This window comes from Dipodomys merriami, unplaced genomic scaffold (assembly GCF_024711535.1).
Source record: "Dipodomys merriami isolate MVZ:Mamm:240054 unplaced genomic scaffold, mDipMer1.0.p SCAF_22, whole genome shotgun sequence".
Taxonomy (NCBI): Eukaryota; Metazoa; Chordata; class Mammalia; order Rodentia; family Heteromyidae; genus Dipodomys; species Dipodomys merriami.
The window spans coordinates 12,179,094-12,197,393 of NW_027203604.1; positions in this window are offsets into that span (position 1 = coordinate 12,179,094).

Consider the following 18,300-nt stretch of genomic DNA (forward strand, 5'->3'; position numbering starts at 1 on the left):
GAAATAATGCTTGAGAGACTTTTCCACATTGCTTATATATATAAATTAAAAAAAACTTGTGTGTTTTTCCACTGACTTTAAAGTCACTTAGATAATGAAACCTTTCCCATACTGCTTACATCTATAAGCTTTCTCTATACTGTATCCTTTCATAGAATTGAAGATGCCTGGAATCAGTGGTTTCCCATTCCTTACACACATAGGGTTTCGCCCCAGTGTGAATACTTTCCTGTCTTTGAAGGGTAATGGATTTTGTTCTTTACCACATTGGTTACCTCTATAGGGTTTCTTTTCCTCTGTATATTTCATATGTTCATTGAGATCAATGAAGGTTTTCCTTCAATATTTAGATCCATATAATTTCTAGGGGAGTTTTTAAAATTTATTTTAAGGTGATAGAGTTAATTTAAAGCTATCTTACATTGCTTACATTTATAGTTTCTTCACTGTATTTTCTTTCATGAACTTGAAACCTACTAGAACAAGTGAAGTATATATTGTTCACACACATATGTACTGCTTCTCTCCAGTGTGATTTCTTTTCATGTGTTTTAAGTGCTCTGGATTGAATGATGGTGTTTCCAAAATGTTTGCACCCATAGAATTTCTCTCTACTGGGCGTTCTTTTGTGTATTTTAAGGTAATTGGAATTAATGAAGGAATTCCCACATTGTTTACACTTCAGTATGAGTGCTTTCATGCTTTTGAAGATGGCCTGTTTGCATGAAGGCTTTTCCATATTGTTTGTACCTATAAGGTTTCTCTTCACTGTTTGTCTTTCATGGAATGGTAAGTTTTCTCCACATTGTTTACATGCAAATATTTTCTCTTCTTTTTGGATTCTTTCATGTTTTTATTTTATTTATTTATTTATTTATTTTGGGTCTGGTCATGGGGCCTGAACTCTGGGCCTGGGCACTGTCCCTCAGGTCTTCAGCTCAAGGCTAGCACTCTACCACTTGAGCCACAGTGCCACTTTCGGCTTTTTTCTTTTTGCTTATGTGGTGCTGAGGAATCGAACCCAGGGCCTCGAGCATGCAAGGCAAGCGTTCTACCACTGAGCCACCTTCCCAGCCCATCTTTCATGTTTTTAAAGATGACAGCATCTCCTGAAGGCTTTTATCTCTCAGCTAATGCCATTACATGGAATGCCAAGGTCTCAAATTTAAGTATATGTGGAGAATATGAAGAAAGTTTGGACAGGGAAAGCTGCAATTCCCTTTCTAGACCTTCCAGCTAGATGAACGTCAAGACCACTGTCACAGACACATACATTAGCATCTGGCCACTAAGGGGGTGGGTGACTCACATGAGCTCAATTTTGGTGTGGGAAGACAGAGGGAGTGGTACCACGTGGTACCTTTGCCCTGTAGGGGATAGCCTGATTCAGAATGCTGTCAATGGCCACCTGAACATAACCTATTTCCTCTCATGGCCTGGATACATCCTGATAGGAAAAAATGGCTCACCTCCAAAACAAGACTTAATAAGGAGTCTTCTTTAGTAAAAAGAGACTTTAAGCAAATTTAGAGGTTAACATTAGATAGAATACCTCTGGAGAAATCAGAAGAGAGCAGCAGCGTCTGTATCCATCCACATGCCAATTAGAGTACCAATTGACTATGATTTCAGTCCTGGGACTGTATCTAAGTTACTTAGAAAGTTAAGAAAACTGGTGCCTTGGAGAGGCTGGAGCAAGCCCTCTTTCCTCCCGAGTTTTCATCCATCACTGCCACTCCTTTAAATGGCCAGTCCAGAAGAAAACAAAACAAAACAAAAACTTCTACCATACTAACTTCTACCATAGCTAACAAATTTAGGGAAAGAGAAGTTCCAAACCTACATGCTTCCTATACATTATGAGACCCAACTTCTATCTGACTTGCCAGTTTCTGTCCCTAGAGGATGGATAAGGAGTTCTCTTGGCTTCTCAGTTTCCCCACAAAATCAAAAGTTCTTGAGATCCTGAAAAGCATTTCAAGGTATGTTCCAAAAGGCAGTCTCACAAAGTGAAAGTTTTAGCAAGGATTTATTTTAATATAATAGAAGTTAGTAGAAGGACATGGGAAAAGGAAAGAAATTTTTCTTTTTTTGTGTGTGTGTGGGGGAGGGTCCGGTCATGGGGCCTTCTGAACTCTGGGCTTGGGTGCTGTCCCTCAGCTCTTCAGCTCAAGGCTAGCACTCTACCAGTTGAGCCATGGCTTTTTTCTTTTTGCTTATGTGGTGCTGAGGAACCGAACCCAGGGCCTCATGCATGCAAGGCAAGCGCTCTACCACTGAGCCACCTTTCCAGCCCCAGGAAAGAAATTTTCTTGATCCCCATATAGGAAATGGGAGCTAAGGACTCAACAAGGTGGTTCTCATTTATAGCTTTTATCCTTTCTGAGCTAGGGGAATACACATGATTGTATTAGCTAGCGACCTACTAGTAGACATGGGTTCTACATGGTCAAGATTGGTGCTGTTCTCTACCACTGAGCCACCTTCCCAGCCCTGATTTTTACTTCTTAATGCTAGTGATTCATATTTATTGGACATTAGGTGATATTTTTATACCAGGATATATTATGTAAAGTTCAATTTAAGGTAAATCTTTCTCCTGATATTTCTGTCACTTGTTTTGATGAAAACTTTGAAAATACTTTTTCTAACTTTTTAAATGAAGAGTATGTAATGGTTATTTATAATCACTCTACCCTGAAGTAGAATACTCAATAAATTTATCACAATGAGCCATAAAAAAAAGATTGGTGCTGTTTATTATTCTACAATATAGAGATGTTTCTAGGCCTATCTAAAACATAAGGTCAAGGTGAGTCTTAGGGAGTCTTTTTCCCAGAAACACTTCTCATTTTTCTATCATCTCGATCCACTCATGAAGAGTTTGCAGGCTTTTTACCATTTCAGTGGTGTCAGCAAATTTAGACAGTCCCTCTTAAGTCTCCTAGTTCTTATCACTTACCATCTAAAAGGAAGTAGTAGTATGGTAAGAGGAAGAATCTCAACTGATTTTATAGTTTACTTCCCGGTTTTAACTTCTGAGGCTGACCTTGGTGATAGTTGTTAAATATAATACAATTTCTTTACCTCCTTTTCTACCTATTCTGCCGCAAGAAGACCAGAGTAGCTAAGTCAAGCAAATCATCAATGGTAGTGGAATAGTAGCCAAGCATATTAAACTAGTAAAATTTACATAGAAACGCATTTTCAGAGGTGAAAATGAGTTGTCTCAGAAACAGAGGATCTTGGATTATCAAGTTACTCCGCAAGACAGGTCTACAGGGAATGATTGACAAGGAAGTTGAAAAGAATGGCATGTCTCAGCAATTACTCTGTATGTTTAGTTACCTATGACCACCTAAGAAAACCCCAGAGGAGAAAAGCTGAAAACACAAATGAGATTATAATGACATAGTAATTGGCAAATTCACCTCTGGTCAGAGTAGCCATCTCTACCTGGTTAGACCAGAAGCTATTTCTCACTTGGAACCAGGTGATGTAGTAATGACTAACATTCCAGGGTAAAGTTCATCTTGAGGAAGATCTGGTCCACACCAAGCCTTCTCCTTATCAGTGCACATCAGGGCTTCACTCCAGGCATAACCCTACAGCTTGCAATATGTAGCCAAGCAGGCCTCTCTCCTGCTGAAAAAGAGAGCTCAGACAAAGGAACACACTGATTTAAGGATTCTGCATTTCAGGTTCCTTTTGCCTATCCCCACGGCTCATGCTTAACTGCTACCTATAATGTTTATAAAAGGAAATTGACACCGTGATTTTAGACAGGAAGTGTAGCTCAGAGCGCCCTGTGTCTGCTGTCTCTCACTTGGTTTCAGCTCATACTGAAAGCAGCCTCATGCTAAAGCAGCCGACCTGCTTGGCATATGCAGATCCCACCTTCTGCTGTGAATATGGGGAAGAGAACAGATTGCCAAGGAATGTAGGTGGCCTTACAAAGATGCAACAGAAAAAAGAAAGGCTTTCTCCTCCTCCAAGAGTTACATAGCCAACTCCTGTATCTTAGATAGTTCTCTGCCACAGTCATACATACTGCGTAGGGCACTTGTATTGCTTTAAGCCACGAAGTTTGTGTTCATTTCTTATAGTTCCCCTGAGAAATCAGTGCACCTTGCTACGATTTGACTCTGCAAAGGAACACCATTGCCGGGCAATAAGATGTAAAATCTAGTACAAAGCATATTGTGCACCAGTGATGTTCAGACCACAGTATGTGTACAAGTCTCCTGAAGGTCTTGGCATGAATATACCTATATGCTGCCAGTGCTGAGGCCCAAGGTAGTCTTTGTGTGGCACTGTGTGTACTGCAAGGTAGAGCAGTCGAGGAGAGCTGGGATCCCATAGCTAGTAAAGAATGGGGAGGAAGGAAGGACAGGGGAATGCAGGGGCATGCCTGTTTGAGGTATTGCTGGGAGAAGCAGGGTCCAGGGAGATTTATAGCATACTATCCGTTGAGGGGTGACTCCTGTATGTGGGTAGGTACCTTCAAATATGGCCAGGAGAGGACCTCAGTGCAGTGGCTTTCACCTGACATCCTAGCTACTTAGGAGACTGGGAAAGGAGGGTCGCTTGAACACAAGAGTTTATGATGAATTTGGGCAACATAGTAAGACCTAGTTCCCCTCCTCCCCAAAACGGTAGGCCACAGTAATCAGCACCATCTTTTTGTGGAGACTTGTCTGGGGCTGCACTGTGCATGGTTGTTTGTACTCCCAGGGCCAGGCAAGCAGACATAGGTCTTGTCCATAGAGAATGGTGAGGTCAGCATGAGCAGAACGTAAGAGGAAACCTTTACCTAGAGCTTTGTTGAGCTTTTCCATGAGGTAGAGGAAGCCAACAACAGTGCTTTGTGTCTACAACCTGGGCACCTGTCAGTGCTGGGGAGATGGGGGATTTCAAGTGCAGGGTACTTTAGGTACTGTAGCTTGATACTGGTGGACAGAGGCAGGAATGTGATTTTCCTAGGCCTCTTTTTAAAGACATGTAAGAGAAAGGAGAACAAAGACTGTCTTCACTTAATTGCATATGCTGGTTGCTGAGACTTAGGTCCTGGCGGCTGGTGCTGAGACCCAAGGGGTCACTGTTTTGCCACTTTACTGCTGTTGCAGTTGCTTGCTACCCTGGGCCCATCACACTCTAGAACTCCATGGAAACTCAGCCTCTTCCCCTCTGATGCCTCTGCTAAGCCTATGTGAGCAGAACCAGTACTCAGTCTCTTGTCCTAGTCCCCAAGGAATCCCGGTCCACTCCCTCTGTGTTTTGAATAGAAGGGCAGCATGAATTTTGGCTGCAGCATAGATGCAGGTTTTCTCCTCCATGTCTGGGTTCATTATGTGGACACTTCCTGGAATCACAGTGTTGTGTATTGGATGCTCTCTTTGAACCTGGGACCTAGGTTCCTACAGAGTCAGCCTGTGGTGAGCTCCAGCTCTCTGTACAGGGAGGGGAGGGTTCATGGAAGAACAAGCCTGAGGAAGAGGCAATTGGTGCTCTGAAGTAGCCATTGGTCATAGCTGTGCTGAGGATTTGCCCTGTCTGCAGCCTGCTTTCTCCAACACATGGTCAGAGTCATGTCCAGCTACTGACCTAGAGCAGTCCACGTATTTATCCCTCTGTGTATGACAAGACCCATGTGCATGCATGTATATGGCCACATTTTTGTTTGCCAGCTTCAGGGTTCTGTGAGAGTCCCCAGGAGTTGGTGGCTGATGTATCCTGGTATGAAGAATCAATCTTGGTGGATGCTAGTGGCTTATGCCTATAATCCTAGTTATACAGGATGTTGAGATCAGAGGATTGCGCTTTGAAGCCAGCCCAGGAGGAAAGTCTGCGAGACTCTTATCTCCAATTAATCACAGAAAAAACTAAAACGGAAATGGAGGTATGGCTCAAGTGTTAGATCCCTAGCCTTGAGCAAAAGGAGCACAAGGAACACATCCAGGCACAGAACTCAAGCCTTAGGATGTGGGAAAAAAAGAATAAATGACCAACACCTTTCCACAGTATCCTTCCTTCTAGGAGTTTTCTATAGCCTGCTTTGGCCTGGACTATGACTATCCTCCATTCACTTCTTTCCTAAATTTTTTTTAATGGGGTTAGACTGTTTGGGACTAGAGCCAAGAAGCCACAGTGCCTGGCTGGTTCTGGATGATCTTAGTCTTCTTTCCTGCTGCCTGCACTGACAACTGGCTGATTCTGAAGCATGATCACAGGTAGACAAGTTAAATCTTCTGTTCCATGGCCATGGACAATCCCATCACCACCATGATCTGACCCCACCATCCCATCATTATACACATCCCAAGGTGCTGGGCCCCATGAGACGGCGGACAGCATGGCCAGCCCCGTAGAAGGTAGGAACTTTCATGAATATAGAATGGTCTATTTAAATACTTCGTTCAGGTGCCCCACAGCCTATGGGGTATAGTGCCTATTCTCCAGATCTCCCATGCCCTGGGCTCAATCTGGAGATTGAGAGGATGACCATATGCCCATACTTGTACCGTCACACAGCAAGTCTCACTGTGACGCCTTGGGGGAAGGCCTCCAGGAAGCCCTATGGGGACAGGACAAGTCCTTACAGGTAGGGCTGTGAGTCACATCCTGGGGAGAAGAGGTGGCCTGCCCCAGATGAGGCTGAGTCTCAAGTCAGGCAGAGGTGACGCAAGTGAGGGTAGTTAGTATAGAGAGGACTGCTGGCTGTGTAGTGTAGTCCTTGAGGGCACTGTATGTGGCTCCAGACCCCAGGCAGAGGCTCTGAGCTTTGCAGCCAGAGTATTGGGTCCCATGTTTTCTCAGTGAGAATGGGAGAGAACTGAATGAGGGTTGCAGCCCTGTGGGAGCTATCACTGATGCCTTCCCAGTTTGAATGCAGTGGTGAGCAGATCAGGGCAGATCTTTCCCCCTCCCTTCTCCTTTCCCCTCCCCTTTCTCCTCCTTTTCCCTCCCTTCCCCTCCCTTCCCTTCCTCTTTCCTCCCCTCCTCTCCTCTCCTCTCTTTCTATCTGAAGGTATGCTAGATTATTACACTTGGTTATAGGTATTGTTTTTGTGGTTTAGTTTGCCCATGAAATTTCAGAAAACATTTGGCTAATTATTATTACTAATCTTCATTTTTGAGTTCATGTTTTATGGATGCTTAGGTCTTGGCATGGCTAAACTAAAATTCTGTGTGTATGTGTTGGTGCATGTGTGTGACCATCTTTAGGATGGTCCTTAAACAGGTACCTTAAAGTTAATATATAAAAACTGTTGTTAGTCTTGAAAAAGACTAGTTACCTTATTTCAGACCTAACTAAAATGTAGGCATTCAGGAATTAACTCAGGCCTAAGCCAAAGGAAAAAGGGACCATTTTAAACTCAAATGGCAAGTGGAATCTTGGTGTTTGGTTACTTGGACAAATGGTTGTGATCCCTTTTGCAGTCAAGTATCTTTTACAACATATAAGCTTATTATCAAATGTGCTTTTTGAATTACTGTTGCATGGTTATACAGTCTAATATTTCTTCTTTTTCTGGATAGAAAAGTGTTTTATTTTACTAGGAAAAGAAACTAATTTTTCCAAGTATATGGATTTTTATACAGGTTATCTAAAGGATTTTCCAAAATCAGTATATTTTTTCTATCAGGGTATTTGCAATACACTGATACCAAAATAACACTGGATTCTGGTCTAAGAAATATTTGTAAGAAACTGGCTTAAAGCAAATATTTTTTATTGAGACATTTGACTCATATTCTGTTGATCTTGTCATGCTCAGAAAACTAAATCTTAACTGAGTAAAAGTTCATTTGAGTGTTTGTCTATGTCAAAATCTTTTTTTTTTTTTTTTTTTGGGTCCAGTCATGGGGCCTGAACTCTGGGCCTGGGCACTGTCCCTCAGCTCTTCAGCTCAAGGCTAGCACTCTACCGCTTGAGCCACAGCGCCACTTCTGGCTTTTTTCTTTTTGTTTATGTGGTGCTGAGGAATGGAACCCAGGACCTCATGCATGCAAGGCAAGCACTCTACCACTGAGCCACCTTCTCAGCCCCTCAAAATCTTTTAAAAAATACAATGTTGTTGTTATTTTGGAATGTTACAGAGGGATTACTGTTTCATAAGTCATGTAATGAGTACATTTTGTGGGGGGGCAATGTCAACTTGTCAAGATCTTTTGAATGGCTGCATTATATAAGCCTCCTAGTATACAAAGCTAAGGAAAACATATTACCAAGCAGGTGTTCTTTCAATTAATTAATAATGCTTGCCCTTTGCAGGTTTGTGTGCATATGTTCCTAACTGTAACGAGGAGAACTTAACAATGCTGATGTAATGCTATCAATCATAATTATTATCCTAAAATTCTATATACAATGGAAATAACTAGACTGTTCAGTTGCTTGCTGTTTCAGACTTTTAACCATGGTTATCCTGTATTTTTGCCATTGTAGATTTGATTCTCCTCTGGACCATTTGGAGTCAGGCCCATCAGTATGACTCTGCTTGGGAGCTATTCCTCCCAATGTCTTTGTTGATTGAACTTTGCCCAAAGGGCCTTTCTTTCTGTCTGTCACTGCCCCTTTCCAATGCAGGATCCAACCAACTGGGCTCATCTGATCCTGGCAACAAAGACAGACCTACTTGGACAAAGCTTATCTCAGTGATGAGGGACCAAACAGAGACAAACAATTTGAGAAAACTGTTTAGCATGAGTGGATATCATAAAAATTCTGATGGAGTCACTTGTGCCAAACTTTCTGAAGTAACTAAAGCTGAGAAGTTGAGAAGAAATGGTTCATTACCATGGTTACCTGATACTCACTGAGCAAGCATTTGTACGCTTGTCTTTTCTATAACCCATCATTTTTATAGTTCCAGGAGAAAATCCAGATTCTTTTCCTCATTATTATGCTTGTATTGTTAATGTTTTAACCAAGTTTGTTTCGCTTCATCTCAGGCCATAAAATTATAAATGATACAGCTCAAGGGCTAACTCTACTAAAGCCTGAGGTATGAATGACCAAACAATTCTTCAAAACAGGAGGACTCTGGATATGCTAACCACAGCACAGTGTAACACACATGCTGTGATTAAAACTAAATACTATGTTATATTTCAAGCAATTCAGCTAATATATCTGAGTTCAAATCAATGCAATGGCTGACTTTGCCATGAGCTTGGGAGTTTTCTGTCTTTGTCTCCTGGATTCACATGGTGAGAGAAAACAATAGTGTTTTACTGGGAGCAATAGTAATTGCTCCCAGTTATAATCATCTATGAGGGAATTCTACTCTGATGATATGTTTATTATTGTGTCTTATGGTCCTAATCTGTTGTTCTCCATGTCTCTGTAGCATGGCTCCTCATCCTTAAGCACAGCTACCCCTGATTATGCTCATCAAAGTATGTACTACCCCATTCTACAATGATCTCCTGGATTATCCATGTCCTGGGATCCCAGGGTTCCAGCTGTCCCCAGTGGCAGAGTAAGAGCAAGAGACTCCTAACCTCAGTCTGTGGCTCATATGAGCAAAAAATGGCCAAAGACTGACTTTTACTGCTTGTTCCCCAAAAGATTTCAGGGTTTCAAGACCTCAAGGGAGGAGTGATAGATAACAGTTTTCAATGAGTGATAGGAAAATGCAAAGGCAAGGCAAAATGTAGTAAAACTTTCTAACTCAGCTTGGCACTGGTGGCTCATACCTATAATCCTAGCTACTCAGGAGGCTGAAATCTGAGGATTGGAGTTCAAAGCCAGCCAGGGCATGGAAGTCCATGAGACTCTTATCTCCAATTAACCACCAAGAAACCAGAAGTGGAGCTGGAGGTCAAAATGATAGAGTGCTAGCCTTGAACAAAAGAGCTCAGGGACAGCACCCAGGCCCAAGTTCAAGCCCTATGACCAAAAAACAACACACACACACACACACACACACACACAAAGAAACAAAAACAAAACTTCCTAACTCACAGGCAACTATAGCTGTGGATTTAGGGATAGATACTTCTCACAGGCAATCTCAGTAAGTATTCAAATCCCAAAGGCTCACGCTATTCAGCATATTCTTAGCGCAGCCCTAGTGGCTCATTTTTGTAACACTTAGTATGCAAGAGGCTAAGATCTGAGGATCAAGTTTTAGAGCCAAGTTTGGGCAGGAAAACCTGAAGTGAAGCTGTGGCTTAAGTGGTAGAGGGTTAGCCTTGAGCAGAAAAGCTCAAAGACAGTACGTAGGCCCTAGGATCAGCAATAAAAAACAAACAAACAAATTGGTCTATCCTTTACTTTCCAGCATGAAGGACCTCAACTCTAGTGTTTTTGTTGTTGTTTGTTTTGGTTTTGGGTTTTTTGGTGGCAGTCCTGGAGCTTGAACTCAGAGCACAGGTGCTGTCCCTGAACATTTTTTTCTTTTTTAAAATTGTTATTATAATGGTGATATACAGAGGGGTTACAGTTACATAAGTCAGGTAATGAGTACATTGTTGTTGTTTTTTTTTTGGACAATGCCACTCTTTCCCTTGCCCTCTCTGTTGTTCCCTCCCATTCCCTCCCTACATCCTTGAACTTTTGTGCTCAAGGCTACTTAGTGTTCTACCAATAGAACCATAGCTAGACTTCTGGCTTTTTGGTGTTTAATTGGAGATAAGAGTGTCATGTACTTTCCTGCCTGGGCTGGTTTTGAACCATGATCCTCAGATTTCAGCCTCCTAAGTAGCTAGGGTTACAAGTGTGAGCCACCAACACCCAGCTTCTGATGCTTAAAAACAAAAATCAGGTGTTACGCCCACACTAGGCACATTTCCTAAAGCAGGCAGTGAGGTTTCAGAAAAGTGATTAGACAAAGAAAAGGGTGGAAAATTATGTGAGGTAACTAGGAAACGTAGTAGATGAGGGTTATTTTCCTGTTTACAAACCAGTCTTCCTGGTTTGTGAACAGGGAAACTGATGACACATTTGTTACCAGAAGCTCAGTGCAAACTAGGCGAGAACAAGGGAGGAGTGACATTGTCCAAAAAGAAATGGACTCTTTAACTGTCCTATAACCCCTCTATATCTCACCTTTATAATAACAATCAAAAGTTAAAAAAGAGAAAAAGGTCAGTGCAGCCATCTTCACTGTTGCTTCCTGTGAGAGATGATTTTGGACAAGATTGGGAAACATAGTGGGAGTAGCATCAACGTTTGGCAAGAATAGAAGGTTTATTAGAAAAGGAGCTTTTCAGAGGTGAAAGTGGGTTGTTTGAGAAAGAGATTGATAATAGCCATTATGTCTGCCCTGGCACAGGCTGTCATTGGAGATGAGGGGATTGGAGTGTCACAAGACCAGCCTACAGAGAGTGAATGACAGGCGACATGAAGAGAATTATGCCACAACTCAGGAATCACTCTGTACAGGTGATCACCCATGACCACCTAAGAAAAACACCAGGGGAGAAAAGTTAGCAATAGAATGAGATTATAATAACATTTTAATGGGAAAATATATCTCTGCTCATTAGACAAGAACTTGTTTTTTCACTTGGAACCAGGTGCAGAACATTATGACGGCCAACATTCCAGAGAAAAGTTCCCATCACTCCCTCCTTTCAGTCCAAATAAGTTTGGCCTACAGCATAGAGGAGGAGGAGGGGTGGAGAGGAAGACAGAAAGAGAGAGAGAACAGGACTCTCAGCATATCCTCATGGCTCTTGTCTAACTCCTATCTATCACTTTTATAAAGAGAAGCTTATACCTTGTTTTTAGGCAGAAAGGAGGTGCAGAGAAAACGCTGTCTTCTGTTACTTGTCCCAGCTCTCAGCTGTCCTACCTGGTGGGGCATATTCAGATCCCACCCTTTGCTGTGAAGATGGACAAAGGGACCAAGTGCTAAGGAATGCAGATAGACTGGAGAAGCAAGGGGAAGCATTCTCCTCCCCTAGCCTCCAGGAGGCACATGCCTAAAACCCAGGGGTTTTAAACAACCTTTTGCCAAGGTCTGACCTCCACAACTGTGAGATACACAAAGCATTTGTGTTTCTTGAAGCCACTGAGTTTGTGTATGTGTGTGCTTTTTTAAAAAATTGCACTTGGAAGTCAAATGCTGCTCCCTAAGAGCTCATCTTGGTTCTAAGGAACCATCTTGGCCAACTAGAGAGACAGGGTCGATCACATCATTACCAAGCAGCAAGGTATAAAACCTGGTGCAAAACTGCATTGGGTAGCCCAGTGTACAAGTCACCTCTGGGGTGCTTGGCACCATTGTGCCCATATACTGCCACTGCTGCAGGTCCAGGGACAGCTCAGGTGGACCATAGGCACGTTGGTATATAGGCGGAGAGCTTCTCTGGAGTTTCAGGGGATAGTGGCCATGATGGCCATGGTGGATAGAAAGGAGTTGAGGACTAGAGAATATTCAGGGTATGTATCTTGGAGGTACTGCCTGAGGGATAGAAATGTGGGCAGCAGTGGAGACCTTGGCACAAGGTCAAGGCAGTCAAACATGTCCAGGCCAGGAGTTCAGTGCAGTGGCATTCACAAGGCCAAGCACATAGTCACAGTTCCTGGGCCTATAAGAATGAAACATTTTCTTAGTCCAAGCTGAGTGCCTGAACACTCAACACTCACTGAACAGTGCTCTCTATGGGGTAGTGGTTTTGAGGAAGGTTAGCTATAGGGAAACAATGTTGAAACTGACCCCTCCCCACATACTCCTAGTCCTGCTCTAGAGACACCCTTGAGTCCTGACTCCTCCCCAGTACCTCCCATATCACTCCTCCTTTTGGGTAATTAGTGGTTTGCTGTGAAAACTTCTCCCTGGTTTAGAAGAACTCTAGGCCAGTTCTAACCAAACTGAGGCACCTGCACAGTGAAACCCCTTAAGCCCGTAGCCCCACCTTTCTACAACAAACTCCTACTTTTCATACATATGAATTGTATCTCATACATACACTTACAATTATGGGATGGCAACCTTGTACGTGCACACATCCCTACCAAAAACCTGCCAAGTTATAATCTCTCGTTTTCCTAATATCAGCCCACTCTCATTACCATGAACTCCTCCCACACTCTCCAAATCCAGAGAAACTGAAAATTGTATTCAGCTGGAGACCACCATTTCTCTTAATGGTGTACTTTTCTTCTCTCTCTTTATTAAACTCCTTGTTTCACTACTTTTGTGTGTGTATGTCTTCTTTCAAGTCTTTGTTGGAGATGCCAAGAATCTGGGCTCTTCACCTCCATGACCACCTACCAGTAACAGTTTCAGGTGTAGGGTATTCAAGGTGGCATGGCACTGGTAGACACAGTGATTTGCAAAGAATTGTAAGAGAAAGCAGAGAAGGCTGTCTGTCTTCATCTACTTACATAAGCATATCCTGACCTGCTGTGGCTCAGATCTGGGCACCAGTGTCTAGGCATAAGACCTGCTGCTGCTGAAATTACTTTCTACCCTCCCCCAACCCCAGACCCACTTCAGCTATCTCTGTGCCAGTCCTCTGCCAACAGTGCTGGTACCACAGCCCCTTGCTCTAGAACACAAGAGGTACCCTGGGGGGCTCCATGCATCTTTTCCTGATCTGTGCCTCTAGGAGGCTCAGCATCATGGCTGGTGGGCAGCACATGTTTCAGCCACAGTAGATTTGCATCTGTGCTGAGGTAGCAAGTCCTCTCCTGTCAGTGGTGGGACCAGATTTTGAACTCAGAGCAGAAAAGGCTAATGTAAGAACCAGCTCAAGGAAGATGGCTTCCTGAGATGCTTTTGGTATTGTCCAGAAAACCACCTGACTAATAGCACGAAGATCTGAAGGCTAACAGGGCCAAGTCTCATCTGTCAATATGTGGACCTCAAGTCAGATTCACATCCAGCTGCTACCCCTGAGCTCTCTACATCTTCATCACTTTTTGACAACACACATGTTTGTGCACACACACACACACACTTTTCTCTTTTCTTTTTCTTTCTTTTCTTCCCTTTCCTTTTGTCAGTCATGGGGTTTGAACTCAGGGCCTGGGTGCTGTCCCTGAGCCATTTTTGCTCAAGGCTGGCACTCTACCACTTTAAGCCACAGTACCACTTCCAGTTTTTGAGAGATTAATTGGAGATAAGAGTCTCACAAGGACTTTTCTGCCCAGGCTGGCTTCAAACTGTGATCATCAGATCTCAGCCTCCTGAGTAGCTAGGATCATAGGTGTGAGCCACCAGCACCCAGCTCACATTTTTCTTTGCTACCCTCAGGGCTCTATGTCAGTCAGTGTGGAGTTCCTGATATATCCTGACTAGAAGTAAGTCTTTGCCCAGGAGTGACCATCATCATTCTGGTATAGATCTTCCTTTTAGAAGTTTCTGACACCTTAGTCTGATGTGGGTCCTGACTGCTCCCTTTCATCATTTCCAACACATTTGCTGGTCTATGGTGGACTAGTTCCACAAGATCATGGTCCTTAGCTAGATCTGGGTGATCTGTAGCATTTCCTTCACTACCTTGACTAATCTTGAAGTGGAAATACTCTGAGATGATGTCAGCTCTCCCTTCCCATTGCTCCACAAGAGCCCATCCCTGTAGGCACTTCCGTGTACTCTGTCTGGTCCTATCCTCTTCTGTGAAGCAATCCAAAATTACCTTGAGTTTTGTGGCTGTCCACAAAATGGGGTCTCTCCAGTGCACCATTGTGCTATGTATATGCATGCTGAGGTGCATCATGGAGCTCTACCCAGTGTAGTGTGAGTGGAGCAGAGCATCTGGCTGTGCTGGCATCCCCCGTGAAGATCATTTAGAAGTCCACTTCCCACCAGGGCTGTGCTCCAGCTTGTGTGTGGTAGGATGAGGGCTTTGTGTCTCCCTCCCGGGACTTAACCTTGGGGGCTCTGGCTTCTGTCTGATCTATACTCTGCATCATGGTAGATGGTGATCTCAGAAACATAAGCTCATGCATAGCCACATGCATGAGGGTGCTGAGGGGTAGCTATGTCTGACCAGACCACCATTATGTCCTAGACATGTTCCCCAGGAACCAGAAGACTAGAGAATGAGGTGGTAGCTGTGATGACATTTGCACTAGCTAGACAGTAGTCATAGCAGCCTCTGACTGCTTGGGTCTCTTCCCCACTAGCAAGTCCCCTGTGTATGCTGAGATGCTACAGTGTTTGATGGCTATATGGTTCCTTCCAGGCTTTTGGGCCTCAGGTGGCTCATATAAAGGCAGGTTGAGACCAGGATATTGAGACAGATGCTGATGAGCACATGACATGCAGGTGTCTCTGAGTCCTGCTTCCATGTCTCCATGTACACACTTGGAAAGTATTTACTGGAAACTATGGTAAATGTGTTCAATTTCTCCTGCCCGCCACTGAACTCCAGTGCCTAGTCAGGCTTGGGACTGGGATAAACTCGGGTGTGGCCTGAACTCTGAACCTCTGCTCAGATGCCCTAGCATTCAGGTGCTGTTGTAGGCCATTGGTGGACATAATGATTTCCCTGGGCCACTTTGTAAAGAACTGCAAGAGAAAGGAGACTGAAATCTGTCTTCTTTTATTCACCTGTGTTGATCAGGCATATATAGGTCTGCTGTGGCTCAGTCCTGGGATCAGTGCCCATGCCCAAGTAATGGCTGTTGGTACTAGTTCTTTCTGTTTCCTTTCCTTTCTAGGCCTCAAATGGATCACTTTTAAATTTTGAATAATCCAGATGATAACTATAGCCAAGATTAGAGGAAGTTTTTTTCTTTCTTCTTTTTCAACTTCTTTATTGTGATTAAGTGATTACATAATAGTTTCTTTCTTTTATAATAGACAGAACCTTACTATGTTGCTCAAGCCAACCTTGAACTCCTAGAGTTAAGCCATCCCCTGCTTCAGTCTGTAAAGCATCTGGGACCAGAGGTAGAAGTTACTCTGATGTCTGGAGATAGCCTTCTGACTTGACATTTTCTAAGAGCAATTGCATTGACAACCAGGGCTGAATATAAGTGATCACAGAAGTGAGTGCAGGTGTCTTGAGCAGCCAGTAATTGAGGTTTACTCCTGTGGAAGTGACAGTGGGTAGTGACTTTGCTAGGTAGCTAGCAGTGCTGAATGGGGCTACTGTGCAGCTTCTTAGAGTACCCATGTGGGTATTTAGGAAAACTCACCTGCTCTTCAGATGGACACACAGGCCTTCATGGCTGCCTTATCTTCCACAGGCCTTGTTGATGACCCTCCTTGTTTTTCCTACTCTTTGCAAGTCTTTTCCTCTCCCTGATTTGGAACTTTCAGGGCATGGTTCCACAGTAGGGTGCTCTGCAAGAGTCAGGACTGGTGCTTAAGGTTAATACTACCTTGTAGAACAGTATAGGAGAGTCAAGATGAGGCTGGAGATGCTTTGAAAATCATATCATAGACCTGGATTTCCTTAGATTCTCAACGAATGGCAACTGTCTCTCTTTAGTTTCTTTGGGGAGCTAAGTCATTATAGAAAGAGTAAAATCACTATTGTACAGGGCCTTTGCTTGTTAGGTAGACACTCTACTACTTGAGTCATGACTCTAAGGTGTTTTTACTTTAGTTTTTTTTTTCAGATAATGTCTGTGTGTGAGAGAGAGCAAGAGAGCAAGAGAGAGCGAGAGAGCAAGCGAGCGAGCGAGTGAGCGAGAGAGAGAGAGAGGGAGAGAGAGAGAGAGAGAGAGAAAGAGAGAGAATGAGTAGTGAGGCATGAACTCAGAGCCTGAGAGCTGTCCCTCAGCTTTTCTGATCAAGGCATGCTCTGCCATTTGAGCTATAACTCCCCTTCTGGCTTTTTTTCTGGTTAATTGAAGATAAAAATCTCATGGATTTTCCTGCCCAGGTTGGGTGTGGACTGTGACTCTCAGATCTTATCCTGCTGTGTAGATAGGATTACAGATGTGAGCCACTGGTGCCTGGCTCATCTTGCATTTTTACCCAAGCTGGATTGGACCATAGTCCAACTCATTCATAAATGGGATGACAGGCATTACACCAGGCTAATTTGTTAAGATAGGTCTTTTAATGTTTTCCCTGAGGATGATCTTAAACTGTGATCCTCCAGATAGATCTTAGCCTACTGAGTAGCTGACATAACAGGCCTGAGCCATTGTGCTTACCCATGAAAATTGGTTTTTAAGTGGTTACTTGTAGAAGGGTTAGCCATTCTAGTGAAAACAGTAGATAATTCTTATTATTTCATGATGACAAATTTTAATAATATTATTAAAGTCGGTTGACTTGGAATGTGAGCTCTCTGCCCTAGAGACAAAAACTGAGTGGCCCTGGTTGCAGCCGGTACAGATGAGCTGAGTGTACCAACTCGGGTGCTGCGGTCTTTGACTTTTGGAGGGGAGTAACAGAAAGAACTTGTCAGAGCAGAGCAGCAAAAGTGTGCAGGTGACTGGAAAAACCTCAAAGACGAACCCAAGTTCACACTGGGGTTTGAGGGTAAGATCCTGGTCTGAATGATGGATGGAGGTGGAAGTAGGGAAGTAGGAACACCCTACTGGGGATTCAAGGCTATTTCTCCTACCTTGTGAGACACCTGGATGTATAACCGACAAAAGAGATAGCACTGGGCAGGGGCTGCTATTGTTGAAAAATGTAATTGGCTCAAAGGATACTAGTGAAAAAGGTTCCTGCAACCCCATGTCCAGTAACTGAGCCCTGTGGCTTTTGTTTCCTCCTGGTGGAGGTTAATCCATTAGTCTACACCCTCAGGCTGCCTTGTAACAGAGGCCAGTTTCTGCCCTACCTGATGGGCCAAGAGCTTTCCTGGTTTTCTTTTCTGCCTGGGAAGCCGTTGCCTATTTTTCCTGGATGCCAGACAACAGTCCCTGTACATCAATTGTCTCCTAATGAGAACTGGGTGCCTGTAATGCTTCTGGTGGTGGGGAGCGTGATAAACCATGCAGGTGTGAGTAGCAGTCAGTGCACTTTAGAGGATTAAAGAAGAGATGAGGAGGAGCAGTGATATAAGGTGGTTGGGGTGATGTGGAGGCCAGGGGAGAAGGTGTGTCTAGGTATGGTGGGACTGTGGTGTGGTGGGATTAGAGAAAGCCCTGACAGGTTTTTCTCATTCACACCTGCTAGTTGGGTCCATATTATCACAACCTTCTCTGGTTCTGACATTTTGTGATCAACCTTCCCTTCCACCCTGCCCTGGTGGCTGGAATGCTTCTAGAACTTCCTGTTACCAGTTAGTTCTCTCTTTCCCCTGTGTTTTGCTGTCCTTCCCATCAGCCTGACTTCCTTACAAGATCAAGGCAAAGCAAACACTTTGGTGGTAACTTGGGTGCAGGTTTAAGAGCTGGAGGTTTCAGTAAGGTTTTATGATGTAAAT